This window comes from Schistocerca serialis, chromosome 4 (genome assembly GCF_023864345.2).
Source record: "Schistocerca serialis cubense isolate TAMUIC-IGC-003099 chromosome 4, iqSchSeri2.2, whole genome shotgun sequence".
In the NCBI taxonomy this organism is placed as follows: Eukaryota; Metazoa; Arthropoda; class Insecta; order Orthoptera; family Acrididae; genus Schistocerca; species Schistocerca serialis.
The window spans coordinates 945,769,638-945,793,155 of record NC_064641.1 but is presented as its reverse complement, the minus strand read 5'-3'; positions in this window follow the sequence as shown (position 1 = coordinate 945,793,155).

Sequence of the window (23,518 nt, the reverse complement as noted above, 5' to 3'; positions counted from 1 at the left end):
TTATAGAAGACGCGACTACACCAAGCGTCTGTAGAATATAATCTGCAAGTCAGAAATCTTGCAGTGACGAATTAATCTCTCGTAATCTTGAATGTCGAACCTGGTGAATTTGAAGACTAACTTGGTACTGGGTTACAAAGACTTGATGGCAGCAGTGACTGAGCTGCAGACGATGACTAACATCGGCGGTGGCTGACCACTGAGCGCGGCTACGAACTGTTGACTGACACAACTGCACTACACTCCTGCTACACGTGAAGTGGCCTAGCGGCGACTCGCGGCGAGCGTAAGTACTGCGACTGTCTGCATACTCTTTGGCTAGTACAGCCGTTCATCTCTTCCATTTATCGAGAGAATTGCATCCGGCAGATCGATCTCTCAGACGGCAGTGCGGTCGTACGACGGACGACGTCATACAGAACATCTGGCGTTGATACACTTGATCAGATGTACCATGCTGCAAATGCCATGAGAAATACCAAGCGGTGGCCACTCACCTATTTTTACAAACAAATGGTCGAATGTGTGTGAAATCTTATGGGACTTAACTGCTAAGGTCATCAGTCCCTAAGCTTACACACTACTTAACCTAAATTATCCTAAGGACAAACACACACACACATGTTCGAGGGAGGACTCGAACCTCCGCCGGGACCAGCCGCACTGTCCATGACTGTAGCGCCCTAGACCGCTCGGCGAATCCCGCGCGGCCTATTTTTACAATATGATAAATATCGCCACGGTAAATGCCTATACGATTTATATGCACAATTTTTCCGGAACCCATGTTGTGGAAGGGGGTGAACGGAATCGATCTCGGCTGGATTTCATTTTCTACCTTGCAGATGCTTTGTCGAAGGAATGGTTCATTGAAAGAAAAATGTTGTAGGGCAACATCGGCACGTGAAGCAGAGAATAGGAAGCGTGTTGAGGTTACAAACGCCTTTGAACGGTGTCAGAAACAAAAGGAAGAGCAACTCGACACCTCCTCCAGCAGTTCCCAGCACAGGTCGAGGAAACGCATCTGACACCCGGCCCTCTCAGCCTAGAAACCGCCGCATTTGCAGAGACTGCAGCTACAAGCTGAGAAGAATGACTCAAAGCAATTATCTAATGTGTGGCGCAGCTGCGTGTGGGAAACGTCACGAGGTCGCGTGCAGAGCGTGCCATGAGCAACGCTAGTGCAGCCTCAAGGAATTCTCGTTGTGGGGATGATTTACATTTCTCCAAGAGTGTTTGTCATTCGAGTTAGGTTTTGTGCATTTCCCCAACGCAATATTTATAGCCGAGAGGTCATTTGCTAAATTTGGCCGTATTATTTAGTCAAAGAAAGCACCGATTTATTTTTTGTATCTTTTTCGGTGCTGTATTCGTTTATATGTCAGCTATTGTGCTTCTTTCGTTAGGTATGCATACATTATGTCTTTCCGCATTTATTGTTAGTTTTGATTTATTAGATAAACTGATGTAGTATTTTTCTTCCTCTGTTGTTTGTGTAACTACTGTTTATAGTCAATACTCCTGGCACGCGATCATTCAAATTATCGTGTAGGACTAGGGAAGGACCCCCACCACAACAGTGACTCGCAAGACCGTTGAGATGCTCAGCAACTCGGGACTAAGAAGAATATCATCAGGAAGCTGTACCCGAGGGCACCGGCACCACCACGTCTCTATGGCCTCCCAAAGATCCACAAAGAAGGCGTCCAATTACGACCTATTTTGAACACTTTTAATTCGCCGACATACGGAATTGCTAAGCATTTATCACAGATGCTAAAACCCTTGGTGAGTTACGGTCCACACCATGTGAAAAACTCGGCTGAGTTTGTGAAGGTACTACAGGGCATGTGGCTGGAAAATGAAGACCTACTAGTCTGCTTCGATGTGACATCCTTATTCACACGAGTACCAATAGAAGACTCTCTGGCTTTACTCGAAGAACACTTTGAGGAGTATATCATCAAGCTCTTTCGCCATGTGCTAACCACCACCTATATCAAATGTGGTGGGAAGTTCTACGAACAGACAGATGGTGTAGCTATGGGCTCCCCCCTAGCTCCAGGCCTACCCGACCTATAGATGCAGCACTTCGAAAAGCTACCACTGGACACTGCTAAACACAAGCCAAGAGCCTTCTACAGGTAAGTTGATGATACTTTTGTAGTTTGGCCACACGGCAGCGACAAACTGCTAGAGTTCCATCAACACCTCAATGGTATACCTGGAAATATCAAATTTACCATGGAGATAGAACAGAAGCTTAATCTTTCTGGGTATCCTGATCACAAGAAACATGGACACGCAGTGTCAGAAAGAAAACACACACGGACCTCTGTCCTCATGTCAACAGCCGCCACCAGCCTGCGCAACGCAATGCTGTGCTCAACACCTTAGTGTATAGGGCCAGGTCCATCAGCGACGAGGCAAGTTTGCCAGGAGAATTGCAACACCTCATGGACACCTTCAAGAAAAATGGATACAGTGAGACACAAATAAGGAGAGCTCAGAAGACCGACCACAAGAAGAAAGAAGAGAGACCGGATGAAGACGAAGCAATGAGCTGTGCGTTCTTGCCATACGCGGGTCCTCCGACGTCCAAGATCGCGAGAATTCTCAAAAACATAAAGTGAAGACCCTATTTCACGCAGCGGGAAAAATCGAAGACCTCCTCGGTTCAACGAAGGATCCACTAGGTCTGACGGCACCAGGTGTGTACGAGATCGGATGCGAATGTGGGATGCAATACATAGGACAGACGCAGCGTTGCATCCCACAGCGGCGCAGTGAACACATCAGGCATGTACGCTTGGGTCAGACCAACAGATCTGCTGTGGCGGAACATGGTATTGACGAGAAGCACACCTTCGATTTTGAGGACACAGAGAAAATAGGCAGTTCAAACGGATTTTGGGACTCAGTAATGAAAGAGTCCATAGAAATACGGTTACACGACAACCAAATCAACCGCGACAGTGGCTACCATCTCAGCACAGCCTTGGAGCCCGCAGGCTGGGAAATCAGAGAAGAACGTTCCGGTACACCAAGGGCCACAGACGGAGCAGACGAACCCTGCGTCCCCCCCACCCCCCCACCACCGGCCGCTCCAGGTGCATCGGGCGAATCCGCGGGCGCGTGACTGGCCGGCGGCGGGAAGCGGAGAGCGGTCCAGCAGAGATATCAGCCCGCGACCGACGATATCCCCACTCCTGAGAGAACGTTTCCAGGATCTGGCAAGGGCCTTCTATGAGGGTTCTTCCAGATCCGGAAACGCACTCATCCACTCCCTAGGTCGGTATGACATGTCCCGCGATAAGCACAAGCGCCCTATGACTATCTTCGACGACTAAGTCGAAGAGAAAATCCCAACACCCAATCCATCATCCTGCTCCCATATAACACCAAACTTCTCGCCTACCTCAGGCAAGTACCAGACACACTCACAACAATCATCACAAATCACAGACACCAAAAACTATAGAAAAATCACACACACACGTTCACAGGGGAGTAAAAGCCGAAAGGCTACAGACTCCCCCTCACACTTCCCCAAAGAGGGGAAAGCAACAGATGAGAGCAGCAGCAGCACGATATTCCGACACTTCGCCTGAAGATGATGGAGACGCATTTGATCGAAACTTTGCTACGAGATGACGACGCTACCCGGCTGACAACCTGTGAAGTTTTCATATATGAAATTCGACGAGAAAGCCTGCACTCACATATAAGATTAGACACTTTAACAATTGGGGCGATATTCATCTTATGAACAGGGGAAGCAATGCAATGCTCGGCATGTTGCGCATGTTATAAAAGTCACATTTTTACAATTACATCGTTCTTTGAATCTTTCTACTGAAAAAAACCTGGTTTACATGCATAAAACGGTCTTTCTCGTCGCACAGTTTGGTAGCAAACAACGCATAACGCCAAATTTCTTCAAATATTGGGGAGGACAGCTATTGATTTGCGCAATGTATTTTGATACAGTCTTGTCCAAAGGTTGAAGTGAAACTGATGGAATGCAAAGCTGCATATGCGTCATTAAATCACTTTTTGATGTGGTATTTGCAAAGTGCTCGTGGACTCAAATTTGTTTGCAATCCCAAATTTTCCTTTGCCTTTCCTTTCTCACGCCCCTTATGAATATGAACCGTGGACCCTGGTGGGGTGGCTCGTGTGCCTGGGCGATACGGACAGCCGTACTGCAGCCGAGCAAACCACAGCTCTCTGTACGTGGCGTAGCCGTCCGAGGATAGCTCTATGGAGCGGACGCAAATAACCTAAAGCGTAACTGCCGCTCTTCTACATCTACTGATGTCCTCGTGCGCCCAGCAGATAAAGAATCCGAGACCCGTGACCCCCACTACAGTTACGCGCGGCGACTCTCCCGTCCTTTGTGGTCACAACTAAATCTTTCCTTTTCAGGAAAAAGTGAAATAGTCGGAACCTGCCCTAGCGAATAAAATTGCTCGCACTGGGGAGATGTCGGATGCTGCCAGTAGAGCCCAGCCAATCACTTGCAGCACGGCTACAGCAGAAGCGGCAGACGTGCCGGGTAGGCCCGCCGGCATCATCGTCCCGCTCACCACGTTTTGGCGGAGACGGCCTCGAGGGAGTAGCAGGTGGCGGACCAGCAGGAACTGGTGGAGCTGCCGGTGCAGAGTGACACGACACAATCAGCGGAGCACACAAACAGCTGCTGTAGCGACACTAGCCGACGGAGGAGGCGCGCGACGTAGGGGACGGACCACTGTGCCGACAGGTCTGCCCACAAAGACGAGCCACTGCGCCCCAGAGCTGACGCGGCAACTGCCCGGCATTGTTTCCGATAGCCGACACAACAGTGGCCAGCACAAGCAACCTGACTGACGACAATAACAGCCCTGAAGACGCTACGACAGACACACAACAACACCAGCAGCTACACAGAACCAGACGACATCGAGCATGTACCAGACTCTGCGACTAATAACGTTCTCGTTGAAAGACGTGCAGTTAAAATATACCACACAATACTCTCGGGAGACAGTGCATCGCTACAGTCTGGAACCGCATGACCGCTACGGTCGCAGGTTCGAATCCTACCTCGGGTATAGATGTGTGTGATGTCCTTAGGTTAGGTAGGTTTAAGTAGTTCTAAGTTCTAGGGGACTGATGACCTCAGAAGTTAAGTCCCATAGTGCTCAGGGCCATTTGAACCATTTTTGAACCAACGCCAAGGAATGTGTCTCAACTACAGACTTCTTGAGGGAAGTTGTCTTGTTAGATTCAATTCATCACCATTGCGGCTCAAATCGCCTCTCCATTTCATTGCGTTCGGTGGAAGCACGGGCCTTTTCAATGGACAGGGTGACGTCAAAGCACTCTTCAAAAACTTAAGGCTTTGCTCTCAGTGACCCTTGCCTCATTCCTTTTGAAGCCACTTAATGGGTGCTTCTAATGTCGGCACAGCGGCAGTGTTGTCACTCATACTGGGTTCCTCAGAACGACACACTTCGTAGGCATCCGAGCTGCTTATTGAGACCCACCATAACTACAGGCACATAGAGAAGGAGGCTCTGGTCATCATCTGTGGTGTCTCTAAATTCCATGAGTACCTCTATAGAAGTAGATTCACTCTAATCACTGACCACAAGTATCGGAACAAGGGTGATATGAGCGCAAAGTACCGTTATCCAAGATGGCGACGATGACGTCAGCCTAGATGGCGGCCGTGACGTCAATCAAGATGGCAGATTTTGGAGAGAATATAGGACACTTGGCCTACCTCCACTAACCTAACCCCCACCCCAAGAAAAATGGCGCGAAGTACAAATTCCAGCAGGATAATGCACCACACCCTGGTTATCTCTACTAAGCAAGGAAAATGGCGGGAAAAAAGGACTTGTCTTTATTATTTAACCAGTTTCAAGCAGGTGTGTTCGCCACTAGGTCTGGACTCCAACTGGCATAGTTCATATCACTGCCACCAGAGAGCACCACCCGGCATCAGATCATGACGGAAGTACCGTTATTCAAAACGGCTGCACCCGGTCTGTTCACCACTGGGTCCAGAGCCCAACTGACTTATTTCATATCGTAGCCACCACAGGGCGCTACTGTGAAGTCGGTGATGACACAAAATCTTCTGCTCTCTCTTGCACTCGCATTGTAACTGGACACGCGCCATGTCAGTGGCCCATGAGCGAGCAACTGCTTGTGTCACAGCCTCAAGCCCACACCTTTATACTCATGCTGGACATAGTCTTCTGTAACTATGCTAAAGAACTCAACTAAACACAAGTGACACCAACACCGCTCATCTAACCTATCAATTACCTAAGTACTTAATTCAATTTCAATTCCAATCATATTCAAGAAATCAATTTACAATTTCAATATTCAATGACCAAATGAGAAGTTCCACATTTTCCCACTATTAGCATGGTGTTTGATGTGTTGGCAAATGTGCCAACACCTTGTAGATAGAGGAGGCCGAAATGCACGCTATCTAACGAAGACGGGCGTGAATTCTGGAACAGGATAAGTAGTGAATTCTAATAAGAAAAGTATGCAGCTCCTCGAATACTTAACTTTTATCTATCCTTGTTGGTTTACAATGTTCTTGATGAGACATTTCATACGATAACTATCAAACTATGTAAGGCTAATGGCGTCTTGCTAGGTCGTAGTCATGGACTTAGCTGAAGGCTATTCTAACTGTCTCTCGGCAAATGAGAGAAGGCTTCATCAGTGTAGTCGCTAGCAATGTCGTCGTATAACTGGGGCGAGTGCTAGTCCGTATCTCGAGACCTGCCTTGTGGTGGCGCTCGGTCTGCGATCACACAGTGGCGACACGCGGGTCCGACATGTACTAAATGGACCGCGGTCGATTTAAGCTACCACCTAGCAAGTGTGGTGTCTGGCGGTGACACCACAGTGTTCATTAATGACCTAATATCCCCCACCCCAAGAATACTGCACTCCTATTGGCTACTGCATTAGTCATGTCATTCGACTTCATGGAACCTAGGTATCTGGACTAGAAATCAAATAGTTAAAGTTCCACCACGATCCCCAACCTAGCACAACACCCTCTTACCGACCCATGCTGGCGGGCTAACGTGTACTAACGTGCACTAACATGCACTTACATGTGTGCTAACGTGCAGAGCACATGATGTCATCGAACATGATGGGGCAAGATGGCGGGAAAACAGATCTGAACTCAAATCTTTGTTTTGCAGGTGATGTCTCCACCACGAGACTTGCTGTCCAACTGACATAGTGTATATTACTGCCATCAGATCGTACTGTCATCCTTACTATGACCTAAGCCCAGGTGGTGGTCTGTAGGGGCGAGAATTATGCTGAAATTACTCAGTCTGTGATAGGCTGCTGGGGAGAGTAGGGAAGGAGTCCACTCTATTTACTTTAGAGCATTTTGTTTATAGGTCGAATATATTTATCACACTGGGGCAAAACACTCTCCATCTTATGCTTGAGCTCACAATACAAAATCTGCATACACGCAAACAGCTCCTAATTTATGGAAATAACTTAATAACAGACATTTAGACAACTTCTAAATAATACATCTCTCTGATGTGTAAACACGCTTATTGCTCATAAACTCTCCAAATAGCGCATAGCACGGCCTAGAGACCTGCTTGCGAAATAATGCAATCAACACACACAAGCACAGTCCGCCGCCCCCTTCCAGTAGAGTACACAGGAGGTAGCGATAAGCGACGCACCCACCGAAGCTGGTTTACGCACGCCACAAGCCCCATGAAGTGAGGCAGCCGTCGGCTGTCACTCGGGTCCCCACTCGGTTCTCGCATGCTCCGTCACAGTCGCAGTTAGCCGCAATCGTCGGACAAAGGTGGAATTTGCATTCCTGTATAGGGTCACGGTTCTACTGAGGTCATAGCATTCCAAGGCGCACTCACGCCCGCCTCACGTGTGTGACATCTCCAGGCCCTACTTGTCTTCACCACTGAAGGCAGAATAGCACAGCGCGCGCTGACACACGCGTTCAGCCGTGCATACCCGCCACAACTTGGCTCTCGCCATGTGGCGACTCAACATCTAAAACGTTCCCAATGTTATTCTTACGTCATATGGCTTTGTGGAAAAAAGTTGACCTTTCGGGAATTGTATAGGGGCCCAGAAATAGTTAACGCTCGCTTTCTTGATGTCTCAGCTCGTATGCATGAAACAGAACCTGTTTACGAAAATAACATGTATTGCACTCTTCCCAGCGCCCTTAACGTCTTACCCTTCCAGATTGCAACATGCGCAAACGTTCCCTCCACTATGTAGAGACTCCTATATACCAGCAGAAACGATGTGAATGAATCGAGTATCGCTCTTATCGAATTTAGATGGCGAATTACTTATGCCGCCGGTAATGAAGCACCATCCACTTATTCTTTCTTGGACTTCCAGCGGTTATTTTACACAGATCGCTAGATTCCATTGACAGTTAAACCTGCAAACGTCTCTCCACATTATCATATACGTACCTGACTCACAAGAATATTGGAAGCCACGAACACATTTACCAATGTAACTATAATTAAATATAACTATTGATGTTACTTTCTGACACCAATCAATGTACACGTAATCTCTCTTCTTGACGACAGTGCTTCAGTATCTATAATTCATATTATTATCCACTTAAAAACGCTCTCATACGATCATTGTTAGCAAACTGTTCAATCTATACGTCCTCCACAAAAGGACACACAATCATCCTCTCTAGTCAAGCCATAACATAAACAATAAAATGCTATCACAGTACTCCAAGTCAAATCTTTACCCTCCCTACAACAGGGCATAGTCATCTCCTTTCGACAAACACACATACTTTATTAACCTGATGCTCAAATGTGAACATATCACGCAACCATGAACTATATTACTTTGTCACTAACTGATTGACTACCATACCAAATAATACTGATCGAAAATCTGTGATGGGCATGCATGTCTTAAGTTCTTCTTATGAGTCCTACCACTGTGTCCTAGAAAGAGACATGTAATCGGCGCGATGTTAAAGAAAAAAACGACCCCAGCAACTAGCGCATGTTACTGTCACAATCAGTCTTGGTTCTACAGGTGCACACTAGTATCCATGTTAGAAACTATACCCGCCTTACTAATCGCGGTACGACGTTACCTCTGAATGGGGTGGTTTTTTCTGGACAAACACCGTGACAGTGATCGTAGGAATACTTATTATCAGCCAACGATGCGGCCTAGGGATAAAATCACTCAACTTCGAAAGTGATTCGGCTAAGGGACAGGGTATGTACACTGTATTTGGGACCCCTCACACACACACCCCTCTGCGTATGGGGGTGACAGATCATTCTCGCTGTCTTAGGGTAAAATTAGAGATTGAAAGACCCTCAACACAATGTCATTGACCAACCAGCCCTGGATCACAGTTAGCGAATTAATCTGCAACCGACCAGAAGAACCACGTCTCATGAATAAATTGAGCTTTCCAAGTCCTAACGTGTCCATGTGCATGAGATTTCTCGAGATGTGGCTCCTTATCTTAGTATTAGTAACAAATTTCAAAGTGCCGTGATGTAGTAGCAGGCAGTTAAGAAGAACAAGAAATGAATGATTTTTTATACACAATCGAGCTCCAGACGGATGGAGATTGGGGCATTTTTACGTAAATAAACCAAGCTATCAACATCCAATCACGGTTCAGAAATTATACGATGCCCGCATCAGGCCTATATAAAATGATAGTAGTGGGGGATACCTCCTACAAGGAAACAGATAAACGCATAGCAGCTGCGTCCGACATGTGAAAATTACGTCACTAACTCTGTAAACAGCACATCTGTCGGGCAAATGTGTACATGGGGATTGCAGCACCTCACACGCTTCTACCGCTTACTTAGTTATTACGCTCAAGTCTCGATTTTACACCCAAGTTGCGGCATGGGGGCACCACATAAATCAAAGTTCGTTAGAGGAATGTGTCAAGTTTCATCACACTTGAGATGGAAGTCCTCTGATGCCAGACAGGTTTACCGTTAACGGCTGTAAGTAGACAGTGCTTTAAACCACATATGGAACACGTAGCTGTATACAAGTATAACGCAGGCAATGTCACGTGACTGTTGCATCCGGACAGAACACCGGGAAAAATAATTTACCTGCAGCAACTTTTCCTTCTCTGGAATGAACCTGTCATCCATTAAATCATACCCCGTGACAGGTCTAACTCAATCGATCAACCCTTTCATTCTCCGTTATTCTTGATCGCAGATGCAAGTAAGTTTAGAGCTGAATCGATCTCTGTCCTCCTCAAAAGCATCGAATACAGTAGTCAACTCGCGTCTATCACTTGTACCCCAACAGAAATACAGTATACTATTGCCTCAACGGAAAAAAAAAACTGCTCCCTGATTCCCTTCGATTTCCGATGTCAACGTTTTCTCAAATTCCCCTTGTTGCCGCATACTTGTTCCCATGTACAAACTGTTCGGCGCAAACCAGAAGATACACAAGTACTTTCTCAATTTCACCGCATTTCGGTGTGTATTAGATCAATTTATACCTATTCTCTCCTCATTTTTCGCAGTTCTATCGATTTTATGTCAGATCTGTCTATGCGATCACGACATAAGCGCTCGTTCCGTGTTCTAAAATTGATTTTAAATGTAACACAAAAGCCAACACCTAACTCAAATGCACTGATCAGCAGGCGTAATGTAGCACTGTACTCGACTGTATCCAGTCACCCCCACATTCGGGGAGTGTTTGCTCTGTTTTCTGTGTGTCTGTGTATATTCACGCCCAGCAGACAGTTCCCAGGACTCAGTCCCCTCTGATGGTGGACCAAACACCGAAGGTAGAATATGTGTCCGGACGTAACGTTTGATTGGTCCACCCACGAACCCTATCGCGGATGTGGCGTGTAGTGGATCCGCCTCCGAACATAGCTCCGGCACATCCACACTCGAACACTAACTCGGATGTGGTATATTGTGGATCTGCATTCCATCCCCGCTTCGTACATTGCGCGTGGTGGATCCACATTCAAACCCTATCCCTTGTGTGGCATATTGTGGATCTGCATGTGAACACTGTTCCAGATATTACATGTAGCAGATCCACATTCAGATGCTGACTCAGGTCCACTGTGGGTTCTGAGAGCCTTCGGCATCTCATGGACAGAACTGACATAAAATCGGTAGAACTGCGATGATTGAGGAGGGAATAGGTATAAATTGATCTAATATATGCCAACATGCGGTGACATTGAGGAAGTATTTGTGTATCTTCTGGTTCGCGCCAAACAGTTTGTGCATGGGAACAAGTATGTGACAAAAAAGGAATCAGAGAAAACGCTGACATCGAAAAATGAAGGGAATCAGGGACGCAGTCATTTTTTTCCCGTTGAGGCAACATTATACTGTATGTCTATTGAGGTACAAGTGATAGACGCGAGTTGATTGCTGTATTTGATGCTTTTGAGCAGAACAAAGATCGATTCAGCTCTAAACTTACTTGCATCTGCATTAAAGGATAACAGAGAGTGGACGGGATTATCGATTGAGTTAGAGCTGGAACGAGGTGCGATAAAATGGCTGACTGGCTCATTCTAGAGAAGGAGAAGTTGCTTCAGGTAAATTTTTTTCCCCAGTGTTCTGTCTGGATGAATAAATCACATGACATAGCCTATGTTCTACTCGTATGCAGCTATGTGTTCTGCATGTGATTTAAAGCACTGTCTACTTGTGGTGAGGTGGGAGCCACATTGGGACAGGTATGCACAGCTGTGTGTCAACGCGCCCTGTGCTATTCTGCCTTCAATGGTACAGACAAGTGGGGCGTGGAGATGTCTCGCACATGAGACTGGCGTAAGCGTGCCTTGGAATGGTATGACTTCAGTATAACCATGACTCTATAGAGGAATGCAACTTTCATCTGTGTTCGATGAATGCGGCTAGCTGCAGCTATGACAGAGGGTGTGGCAGCTGAGCAGACACCTGTGTGTGCTTTGACAGCTGACGACCGCCTCACTTCGCGGGGTTTGTGGTGCACACGAACCAGTTTCGATGGTATGTGCGCTCTGTAAATATGAGCGATCGCATCGTCATTTGCGTCTAGGTGATAGGAATTTCTCACATGTGAAGTATGAATGGGGATACCACAACCTCATGCTTGTGGGCAACTGTGGGTGGTTTGACATCTGACGGATGCGTCACTTATCGCTACCTGTTGTGTACTCTACTGGACAGGGGGCAGTGGACTGTGCTTGCATGGTCCGTAGGCCGTGATATGCTCTATTTGGAAAGTTTATGAGCACTGAGCTTGTTTACACATCAGTGTGATGTATTATTTAGGAGTTGTCTGAATGTTTGTAATTAAATTATTTCCGTAAAGTAGGAGATGTTTGCATGTCTGCAGACTGTGTCTTGTGAGCACAAGCATAAGATGGAGAGTGTTCTGCCTCAGCGTGATAAATATATTCGACCTATAAATAGAATGTTCGAAAGTAAATAGAATGGACTCCTTCCTTACTCTCCCCTACAATCTAGCACAGCCTGAGTAATTTTAGCATAATTCTCGCCCCTACAGACCACCATCTGGGATTACGTCATAGGAGGGAGAACAGTATGATCTGATGGCAGTAATATGTACTATGTCAGTTGGACAGTAAATATTGTGGTGGGGCTTCACCTGCAAAATCAGATCTGTTTTGCCGCCATTTCGCCCCACCATCTTGGATGATGTCATGTGCTGTGCACATTAACACACATTAGTACAGGATCGTGCATGTTATTACACGTTAGCCCACCAGCATGGGTCGGTAAGGGAGGGTGGTGCCCGGTTGAGGAGACTTTAACTATTTGATTCTGAGTCCGGGTGAGTGTGGCATTGGGGTGAAAATTGATTCCAAGTCCTAGGTTCTATGAAGTCGAATGATGTGACTAATGCAGTAGCCAATAGGAGTGCAGTATTCTTGGAGTGGGGGCTGCTAGGTCACTAATGAACACCATGCTAATAGTGGGAAAATGTGGAACTTCTCATTTCATCATTGAATATTGAAATTGTAAATTGATTTCTTGAATATGATTGAAATTGAAATGGAATTAAGTACTTCGGTAATTGATAGGTTAGATGAGCGATGTTGGTGTCACTTGTATTCAGTTAAATTCGTTAGCATATTTACAGAAGACTATGTCCTGTGCCAGTATAAAGGTGCAGGCTTGAGACTGTGATGTAAGCGGTCACTTGCTCACAGGCTGCTAACGCAGCATGTGCCCCACTATATCGTGAGTGCGAGAGAGAGCAGGCAATCTTGTGTCATCACCCGACTTCATGGTAGCACCCTGTGGTGGCCACGATATGAAATAAGTCAGTTGTGCTCTGGAGCTCACAGTGAATACAGTGGGTGCCATCATCTTGAATACCGTTACTTGTGTCAAGATCTGATGTCAGGCGATCGCCCTCTGGTGGCACCGATATGAACTAAGCCAGTTGGGCTCTGTATCCTGTGGTGAACAGACTGGGTGCAGCCATATTGAATAACAGGACTTGTGTCATGATATGTCGCCAGGGTGGTGGTCTCTGGTGGCAGCCATATGAACTAAACCAGTTGGAATCCAGACGTAGTGGGGAACACACCTGCTTGAAATTGGTTAAATAATAAAGACAAGTATTTTTTCTCACCATTTCCCTTGCTTAGTAGAGATAACCAGGGTGTGGTGGTTTCTCCTGCTATATTTTTGAACTCCACACCATTTTTCTTGGGTTTGGGGTTAGGTTAGTGGATGTAGGCCAAGTGTCCTCTCTTCCCACCATAATCCGCCATCTTCATTGACGTCACGGCCGCCATCGTGATTGACGTCACAGACGCCATCTTGGATGACATCATCTCCACCACCTTGGATAACGGTACTTTGCTCTCATATAGCTTTGTTCCAATACTACCATAAGCAGCTGACTTCTTTGTTTCAAGCGTCCAAGAATATATGTTGTTGTTGTGGTCTTCAGTCCTGAGACTGGTTTGATGCAGCTCTCCATGCTACTCTATCCTGTGCAAGCTTCTTCATCTCCCAGTACCTCATCCTTCTGAATCTGCTTAGTGTATTCATCTCTTGGTCTCCCACTACGATTTTTACCCTCCATGCTGCCCTCCAATGCTAAATTTGTGAGCCCTTGATGCCTCAAAACATGTCCTACCAACCGATCCCTTCTTCTAGTCAAAGTGTGCCACAAACTTCTCTTCTCCCCAATCCTATTCAATACCTCCTCATTAGTTACGTGATCTACCCACCATATCTTCAGCATTCTTCTGTAACACCACATTTCGAAAGCTTCTATTCTCTTCTTATCCAAACTAGTTATCGTCCATGTTTCACTTCCATACATGGCTACACTCCATACAAATACTTTCAGAAACGACTTCCTGACACTCAAGTCTATATTCGATGTTAACAAATTTCTCTTCTTCAGAAACGATTTCCTTGCCATTGCCAGTCTACATTTTATATCCTCTCTACTTCGACCATCATCAGTTATTTTACTCCCTAAATAGCAAAACTCCTTTACTACTTTAAGTGTCTCATTTTCTAATCTAATTCCCTCAGCATCACCCGATTTAATTTGACTACATTCCATTATCCTCGTTTTGCTTTTGTTGATGTTCATCTTATATCCTCCTTTCAAGACACTGTCCATTCCGTTCAGCTGCTGTTCCAAGTCCTTTGCTGTCTCTGACAGAATTACAATGTCATCGGCGAACCTCAAAGATTTTACTTCTTCTCCATGAATTTTAATACCTACTCCGAATTTTTCTTTTGTTTCCTTTACTGCTTGCTCAATATACAGATTGAATAACATCGGGGAGAGGCTACAACCCTGTCTCACTCCTTTCCCAACCACTGCTTCCCTTTCATGCCCCTCGACTCTTATAACTGCCATCTGATTTCTGTACAAATTGTAAATAGCCTTTCGCTCCCTGTATTTTATACCTGCCACCTTCAGAATTTGAAAGAGAGTATTCCAGTTAACATTGTCAAAAGCTTTCTCTAAGTCTACAAATGCTAGAAACGTAGGTTTGCCTTTTCTTAATCTTTCTTCTAAGATAAGTCGTAAGGTTAGTATTGCCTCACGTGTTCCAACATTTCTACGGAATCCAAACTGATCTTCCCCGAGGTCCGTTTCTACCAGTTTTTCCATTCGTCTGTAAAGAATTCGCGTTAGTATTTTGCAGCTGTGACTTATTAAACTGATAGTTCGGTAATTTTCACATCTGTCAACACCTGCTTTCTTTGGGATTGGAATTATTATATTCTTCTTGAAGTCTGAGGATTTTTCGCCTGTCTCATACACGTTGCTCACCAGATGGTAGAGTTTTGTCAGGACTGGCTCTCCCACGGCCGTCAGTAGTTCTAATGGGATGTTGTCTACTCCCGGGGCCTTGTTTCGACTCAGGTCTTTCAGTGCTCTGTCAAACTCCTCACGCAGTATCTTATCTCCCATTTCGTCTTCATCTACATCCTCTTCCATTTCCATAATATTGTCCTCAAGTACATCGCCCTTGTATAAACCCTTTATGTACTCCTTCCACCTTTCTGCCTTCCCTTCTTTGCTTAGAACTGGGTTGCCATCTGAGCTCTTGATATTCATACAAGTGGTTCTCTTCTCTCCAAAGGTCTCTTTAATTTTCCTGTAGGCAGTATCTATATTACCCCTAGTGAGACAAGCCTCTACATCCTTACATTTGTCCTCTAGCCATCCCTGCTTAGCCATTTTGCGCTTCCTGTCTATCTCATTTTTGAGACGTTTGTATTCCTTTTTGCCTGCTTCATTTACTTCATTTTTATATTTTCTCCTTTCATCAATTAAATTCAATATTTCTTCTGTTACCCAAGGATTTCTATTAGCCCTCGCCTTTTTACCTACTTGATCGTCTGCTGCCTTCACTACTTCATCTCTCAGAGCTACCCATTCTTCTTCTACTGTATTTCTTTCCCCCATTCCTGTCAATTGTTCCCTTATGCTCTCCCTGAAACTCTGTACCTCCTCTGGTTCTTTCAGTTTATCCAGGTCCCATCTCCTTAGATTCCCACCTTTTTGCAGTTTCTTCAGTTTCAATCTGCAGTTCATAACCAAGAGATTGTGGTCAGAATCCACATCTGCCCCTGGAAATGTCTTACATTTTAAAACCTGGTTCCTAAATCTCTGTCTTACCATTATATAATCTATCTGATACCTACTAGTATCTCCAAGAATATATATCTGATTGAAAAAGTTGAGAAACTCCAACGTTGGTCATTGATTCTTTCCAATTATAATTATGATGTTGCCTATAAACTGACTACTAAGCATGAAAATTCATATACACTTTCAAGTCTGTCAGTGGGTGAAGACCCAGTTTTTGATTCATTGGATGTTTCTTGTTGTGAACCTAATCAGTCTGAAGTTGAAACATCAGAGGTTAAGACTGATTCAATTGACAACAATATCTTCTGATGAATCAAAAACTGGGTCTTCACTGTCTTACTGAGTTGAAAGTGTATATGCATCTGATGCCCGGATCATTGGTTCAACCAGCGCATGCAATAAGCAATTGAAACTGCTGCCTCTATTCATTCAACTTGGATGGTCGACTAACACACTGGAGATTAGGGTTCCTCTCATCGCAGGTGATTTCTGCAACGTTAAGCATTGTCAATATGGTGTTATTCTGGTTCATTCACCAGACGGGCATACTCGAGTCCTAGTTGCTTGTGAGTGTCAGCTTTTGCTTTAGGCCAGTGCCACATGGGAGATCAGGATCTGGTGAAGACTGAACAGCTCGCTGGTAGACATTGTACCGGGTTTTGACTCGATAAACATACTGGACGCATCCTTGTGCACTGTCGCTCGTGGTCTGAGAATTCTGCAGCACCTCAGGAACAGTATTTCAGTTGACCTTGTCCTACTGGTCCGTGGGGTTGTATTCATTTTACTTTTGTGGACCCTTCTGGAATACGAGATGGCTGATTGTAGTTGATGTACACAAAAAGATTTCGACTCTACATCCCTATGCACTCTGCAATATCTATGAACAGCATCCATCCATTGGGGACTATTCTCTGTTTAGAGGGATTATCAACACTTCACAAGCACTTTTAAGGTGCAGATGAAGCTCTGCCGAGAACATTCCAGAGAGACCAGTGTTCTCTTGTTCCTCAGTTCTTGTCACTCTCTGGCTTCTAATGGCACTGGAACTTGTACATTAACGTCCTCACAGTACTATTTTGAGCTTATTGCTTCCCCAAAATGAGCCATCTTCTCAGCAGTTTCGCACAAAGTTCAGTGTCTGACAAGATATACTTCTGCATATACACTCCTGGAAATGGAAAAAAGAACACATTGACACCGGTGTGTCAGAAGCACCATACTTGCTCCAGACACTGCGAGAGGGCTGTACAAGCAATGATCACACGCACGGCACAGCGGACACACCAGGAACCGCGGTGTTGGCCGTCGAATGGCGCTAGCTGCGCAGCATTTGTGCACCGCCGCCGTCAGTGTCAGCCAGTTTGCCGTGGCATACGGAGCTCCATCGCAGTCTTTAACACTGGTAGCATGCCGCGACAGCGTGGACGTGAACCGTATGTGCAGTTGACGGACTTTGAGCGAGGGCGTATAGTGGGCATGTGGGAGGCCGGGTGGACGTACCACCGAATTGCTCAACACGTGGGGCGTGAGGTCTCCACAGTACATCGATGTTGTCGCCAGTGGTCGGCGGAAGGTGCACGTTCCCGTCGACCTGGGACCGGACCGCAGCGACGCACGGATGCACGCCAAGACCGTAGGATCCTACGCAGTGCCGTAGGGGACCGCACCGCCACTTCCCAGCAAATTAGGGACACTGTTGCTCCTGGGGTATCGGCGAGGACCATTCGCAACCGTCTCCATGAAGCTGGGCTACGGTCCCGCACACCGTTAGGCCGTCTTCCGCTCACGCCCCAACATGGTGCAGCCCGCCTCCAGTGGTGTCGCGACAGGCGTGAATGGAGGGACGAATGGAGACGTGTCGTCTTCAGCGATGAGAGTCGCTTCTGCCTTGGTGCCAATGATGGTCGTATGCGTGTTTGGCGCCGTCCAGGTGATCGCCACAATCAGGACTGCATACGACCGAGGCACACAGGGCCAACACCCGTCATCATGGTGTGGGGAGCGATCTCCTACACTGGCCGTACACCACTGGTGATCGTCGAGGGGACACTGAATAGTGCACGGTACATCCAAACCGTCATCGAACCCATCGTTCTACCATTCCTAGACCGGCAAGGGAACTTGCTGTTCCAACAGGACAATGCACGTCCGCATGTATCCCGTGCCACCCAACGTGCTCTAGAAGGTGTAAGTCAACTACCCTGGCCAGCAAGATCCCCGGATCTGTCCCCCATTGAGCATGTTTGGGACTGGATGAAGCGTCGTCTCACGCGGTCTGCACGTCCAGCACGAACGCTGGTCCAACTGAGGCGCCAGGTGGAAATGGCATGGCAAGCCGTTCCACAGGACTACATCCAGCATCTCTACGATCGTCTCCATGGGAGAATAGCAGCCTGCATTGCTGCGAAAGGTGGATATACACTGTACTAGTGCCGACATTGTGCATGCTCTGTTGCCTGTGTCTATGTGCCTGTGGTTCTGTCAGTGTGATCATATGATGTATCTGACCCCAGGAATGTGTCAATAAAGTTTCCCCTACCTGGGACAATGAATTCACGGTGTTCTTATTTCAATTTCCAGGAGTGTATATAATAAGCGACATGCCTGGGTGCCAGCAATTGGGGTCACCATTCATTCATTGTCGGGCACTAAGACACCACAACGGCTTCTGGTCATATCTGTCATTGGGACCAGAACCACTTGATACCCTCCCTCATTTGATGATTATGGCGATTCTGAAGCAAGATTTCCTTCAATAGGTTCCGGCAATCGCCACCACAGGCTTCAGCAGACCGCTCAGTCGGCCCTCCTCCAGCTTCGTCGGGTCTCCCCCAGGATGCAACCACCTCCACATGGCTTCACGTAGCCTTCGCTAGGTGGACACGCTGTCTCCGGGCGACCCGGCCCCCACGGACTTGGATGCGTCATTCCCGGTCGACGACTACCTTCAGGAACTTGGATGCGTCACCTCCAGGGCGTCCCTGAAGACCTGCTCTGGGCGAGCTCCCTGCCAACAGTTTCCTGGCAGATGTTTCTTCGCTCCCACAAGAGAGCCGTCGGGTTGCAGGCTGGCGGGAGCCATCAGTAGTAGGGCAAGGTGGTTTCTATGCCAGGGATTGCATCAACCCAGGAAGGGCATCACCCCAGGGGCGGCGTCACCCCACAGTACCGTTAGCCAAGATGGCTGCTGTGACATAAGCTGATGACGATACTGACGTCATTCGAGACGGCTGCTTTTGATGGGAAGATAGCTCAATCGGCCTACCTCTAGTAACCTAAGAAAATGGTGGGAAAGAAAGGCTGCCTCCACTAACCTAAGAAAATCGCATGAAAGAAAGGGCACTTGGGCTATCTCTACTAACCTAACTCACTTCTTCCTAGGAATGGACATAAGTCTTTATTGAAACCATTACAAGCAGTACCTCCAGCGAGCATGTTCACCATCCTCTTGGAAAATGGGTGTGAATTCCGCTCTAAGAGCTTACTCCTGCAGCTGACGGGAGATAGTATTCTTAGTATTCTGTTGCCTCGACTAGAGCCTACTTATCATGTCGTTCAATTTGAATATAATTTTCAGAAATTTGTTTAAATTTGTATAAATTTCTTTAAATTTGTTTAAATGTGTATAAATTTGTTAAAATTTGATTTAAATTTCTATTAACCTAAGAAAATGGTGGGAAAGAAAGGGCTGCCTCCACTAACCTAAGAAAATTGTGTGAAAAGAAGGGCACTTTATTTAAATTTCTTTAAATTTGCTTAAGTGTGTGTAGAAACGGCAACCATCTCGGCTAACAATACTCTGGGGTGACGCCGCCCACGAAGTGATGCCCTCCCTGAGGGGATGCCATCTGTGGGGAAGAAACTGCCTCGCCCTACTACTACTGTTCAGCACAGTTCCACTCTCATCTGCACCCTGTTTGGAAATTTGTAGTAGTACGTTCCTATGTGACCAAACTGCTGAGGTCATCGGTCCCTAGGCTTACACACTACTTGATGTAACTTAAACTAACTTATGCTAAGGACAACACAGACACCCACAATCGGTGGAGGACTCGAACCTCCAACAGAGGGAGCCGCACAAACCGTGGCAAGATGCACTTGTCGAGCAGCAGCCGTATGCAGCTGCGAACCAGTGGGTATGACACGTGTGGACTGCGATCGGTAGTACGTCATTACATACCAGAACACTAAACTGAGCCGGACAGTTCTCTTCGGCGCGCTGAGTCGTGTACCCTCTCCGTGCACTGCCCAGTCTACGAGCTGCAGTATTCGTCTCCGAGACAGGCTCTGTAGCTATCGCAGGCCACCTCTGGACTGTACATAGGCAGCACTCAGAAGCACAGTTACAGGGCTTTAACATTTCAGACGACTTTTAAGGGGCTCCGGAAAGGCTCAAAATCATGAAAAGTTCAATTTTTACTTTTTTGCGTTTTCTGAATCTGCAGACTATTACCTTTTAATAGATATATAATTTATTCAATTCCGAAGACTACAACTATTTTTAAATTTTTTTTGAAATGTGTTCTACATGGGCGTGACCCACTGTGGCGCTGTTAAACTGCTGTCAAATGGTGTTATTATTAACGTCCGTGTTCATCAGGTACATTTTAGTGATGTGAGATAAAGTATGTGTTGTGGCTAACCTGTGATGGTTCAATATATATCGCTGGTGTGATTGTCGATTGTTTCATGTTTTTTTACTCTGTCATTATCTCGAAAATATTCGTAATTAATTCTGTTTCTTGAGTCTCTGTTTTGTTGAAGTATAATAATGAGTAAAAGTAAAGTTATTAGAAATCCTCTGAAGGCTTTTAAGAAAAGGAGAAATGTTGGAAAGCCAAAGGTATGTGTTATTACTGTAAACAATAAAGACGATAACCAAGTGAGTGAACCTAACCTCTCAAGTACACCTGCCCATAGCAGTCAAAATGGGAAAGAAAATACTTCACAGAAGAAGCTTGGTTCAATGAGTGAAAACTATGAATGTTTTATGGGCGAATCGGATGTGAATGAAATATTTGATATGTCGGTTCTCAAAGGAATTTTTTCAAACTGTGTAAGATGTATTCATTGTAGTGAAGTTGGTCTGGAACTCTCATAATAAAGCACGTAGGACTTGCTAGTGAAATAAAACTGAAATGTGATAAGTGTTCATACATGACCACCTTTTGGAACAGTGTTGCAGTAACTGCAACTGAAGAAAATGGTAGCAAAATCTACGAACACAACAACGAGCGATGCTTGCTTTAGACAAGGAACGCCTTCGGGCTGCAGACAGGGCTGTAAAGAGTCTAGAAATACAAGCAAGAGTAAACAGGAGGAGGAACAAGAGGAAGCTGGAGGAGGAGTTTGCAGAGGATGAAGATAATCCATCCTATGGACCTGGAATGCACTAAAAATTTAATCCAATGTTTGTCACTCGATTCCCAAAACTTTTATTTTCTCATACTAATTACATGTTTTCTAAGGATCTTCCAAACATATTTGTTTCAAACCTTCAGTAAATGTTACGCAGTACCTTCTGCATAATTTAACACAGCCTTTTCCCAAAAAACTGTGTATTTTTGAATATATAAATAAAAAATTGCAAGAAAATGTTGTGAATTTTCATTACAATAAAAAAAATCATCTTTAATAACTGAATTAAAATTTTGTAAAATCCCTGTGTTAAGTTGTAGTCCATATTCCAATAAATAATCTGCAAAAAGTTCAACTTCCTACCTCAAATACTTTGTGAGGAAAGATGTAATTTATAAGCGTTATTTTAACATTGCAAGTATAGGGCGTTCCGGAGCCCCTTAATAATTTCAAATGTATAACTGTGTCGAACATTTAACAAGAGGAAATGTCATTTAACTTGAGTATTTCTTCATATTTAATAAATACGATTCTATTACTAATTGTTGGGAATCCTTCTAATTGAAGATAATCTACGCCGTCCTCCTGTATTCCCGACATCTTTCCATTCCGTACACATAATGACAGGCACTCTTACGAGAATATCTGGAGAGTACTGGAACGATCGTTCAGAAAACGAAAAATGATCTGATCTGTTAGCAACCTTAGCACCTCTATACTTGTAACTGTGGGAAAATGAAAACCTGTTAGGAAACACCGACGACTCCCGAAGTCACGAAATGCTTTACAACCCCGACCTGTGTTGCTGTTAACTCCAGATGAAATTCGATGTGCAATATTGTTTCTCCAGAATCATTTTATAACGTGTAGAAGTGCTGAAGGTCAACATTTCGAGCACTCAGTAGGACAGCCGTGATGATAAAGACACGAATCGTACCTGCGTTACTTGATAGCAGAGGAGACTTTTGGGATCTCGATACTATCTGATCAAGTTCGATAAACATTATGTCGCTGAAGTTTTCGTAGAAACTTCCTCGAAACAGCCACAGGAAAAAGTATATATTTCCATTAGAAAAAAACGAAGTCGGTGCTGCAAACGATAAAAAGTAGTTGTAAACGTCAAGAAGTTGACAATATTGTCCGCTGTAGCGCACTTGGACGTATTCATTCACTCCGGACGTATCCGGGGTGGCCCGTGTCCAGTGAGCTCCGCTCTGCGGTGCGGCACGCTGCCCGCGCTTCAGCAGTGAGTGCTGCCAGTTAGCAACAAGAGAGGTAACTGCTACGTGTTCTGTGACTGCTACGCCGATGAATAAGCGCTTCTGCAGTCACCTATAACACACGCGCAGGGATGTTTTTGGTGCACTGGGTAGCACGAATAAGTTATTTTTCACAGTCATTTATAACCGTTATAAACAAAGTTATCGAAAAACAAGCGCGATAATAACATTAGTGATGTCAGAAGCTAAGCGTTTAGCCTGCCCGTGACGTAGAGTCTGCGTTGGCCGGCTGTTCCAGCTGCCGCCAGGCCAGAAGCAGCAGGGCTGGCGACACGACACTTGGGGGGGCGAGCGGCGTTTGTCAAGTCAGCGCGAGGCGGCTGGGCGGCTGGGCTGCTGGGCTTGCCTGGCTGCTGGCCTGACATCGATCAGCCGCCGCCGCCGCCGTGCAGGGAGGCCGCCAGCACCACGCGACCTCGCGTCGCCACGCCACCGTCCACTGGCTGTGCGCAGTCTTTCCAGATCGAGTTTCCTAAATCTCCCCAAAGCAGACAAAAATGTTCTCCAAAATGATACCATTTTGGCATTTTTCGCCAATTGTCTTAAATAATAGGTAAAAGGAATAGGTATGTTTATTGTCAGTATTGGCAGCATGAAGATTAGGGATTGTGTGTCCAAGACAGTGAAATTCTTGTACACATCAAAAAAATGTACCACTTAAACTAAAATTTCTAGTTTGTAAA